Source organism: Danio rerio, chromosome 3 (assembly GCF_052040795.2).
Source record: "Danio rerio strain M-AB ecotype USA chromosome 3, GRCz13ab, whole genome shotgun sequence".
In the NCBI taxonomy this organism is placed as follows: domain Eukaryota; kingdom Metazoa; phylum Chordata; class Actinopteri; order Cypriniformes; family Danionidae; genus Danio; species Danio rerio.
This window is the reverse complement of record NC_141023.1, coordinates 7,108,706-7,110,000: the sequence shown is the minus strand read 5'-3', so window position 1 is coordinate 7,110,000 and position 1,295 is coordinate 7,108,706. Positions and strand designations below refer to the sequence as shown.

Genomic DNA, 1,295 nt, shown 5'->3' with positions numbered 1-1,295 from the left:
AAAATAACCCATACTTAGAAATTCGGTGCTAATGGTTGGGATATATGTTGGGGTATTTTTAACCCAACTATTTTAAGAGTTATTGGCTGCTAATAAGATTTCCCTGTTTAGAATTGGCAAATTTTTCTGAAATCATACAGGCTAATAAAGGAAAAAGTTTGAATGTGCGAATATTTAACTAACTTTCCCTCGATTTAAAAAAAAGTGCTTGATTGTTTTAATACAAGGGACAAAATTGACTATAATTTCATTTAATTTTAGAATAACACAATGTTGAGACTGTCTATATTTCATCAAACGTACTACCCAAAATGTATCGTTTTAATTTAATTATTTTTGAGCGTACGGTCGTATTTGACAGTTGCTCTAAATTTGGCGGGCGATTTCAAAATTAAATGGAATGTTGCGTGAGGGCGAACATTTAAATCCAAACAAAAATGTATAACCAACAAAAAGCTGTTTGTTTGGTTTATAACTGATTATAGGAGTGTGTTGTGCTTCATATATCACTAATAAACAACAAATGGACTTACTTGGCCCGCGAAAAGTCACTGATATTTCTCCCACGGCAGTCGGGCGACTGCCACTTGAACAAACAGGAAAACAGGTCTCATCACTTCCGCTTTTGGACGAAATTTAAAAGTAACTAACGTATAGACTGTATAGATAATCACCTAACAGTTGTATCAGACTATTTAAATTGGCCAATTGTTAGTGAAAGGAAGATAAATCAAATTAAAAAGCTACTTAAAATTGAATCTGCATAAAGACAACGTTCCATATTTAACAAAGAGGCCTACATGAGATATATTACAAAGCCTATATATGGGGGTTTAATCGCACTCAACCCTCCTTCCTGTTTATTTCTGTGTTTAAGCTGGATATTTTAATTTAAAATGAAGAAAGTTTGAGCTATAGTGGTCCCATTTGAATCTGTATCTGTAAATCTGTAAAGTATTACTGTACAAACTTCTTTGTGCATAAATCAGATGAACATTTTCATATTAGTCAATAATATTACTGTAATTAATTTAAAAACTGAATAAATATAGATTCACACATATTTACTCAGGTAAATAAACAAAATTAAAGATGGGCTAAAAATCTGCAGAAGTCTGTTGAATTCTGCACGCGCAGATACTGTTTGGGCCTAGCGATGGCCAAACATAAACATATATAAATACAGTATATATATATATATATATATATATATATATATATATATATATATATATATATATATATATATATATATATATATATATATATATATATATATATATGAGCATATTTAT

At 29.8% G+C, this 1,295-nt stretch overlaps 1 long non-coding RNA gene across 1 annotated transcript in view; it reads right to left on the bottom strand.

The window, feature by feature from the left end:
• The window catches only part of LOC147845491 (uncharacterized), a 54,258-nt gene extending 53,646 nt beyond the window's left edge, over window positions 1-612 (bottom strand). The window contains exon 1 of the long non-coding RNA XR_015480321.1: window positions 534-612. This is a non-coding gene — a long non-coding RNA (uncharacterized LOC147845491). The remainder of the gene's footprint in view (window positions 1-533) is intronic.
• Between the last annotated feature and the right edge of the window lie 683 nt (window positions 613-1,295).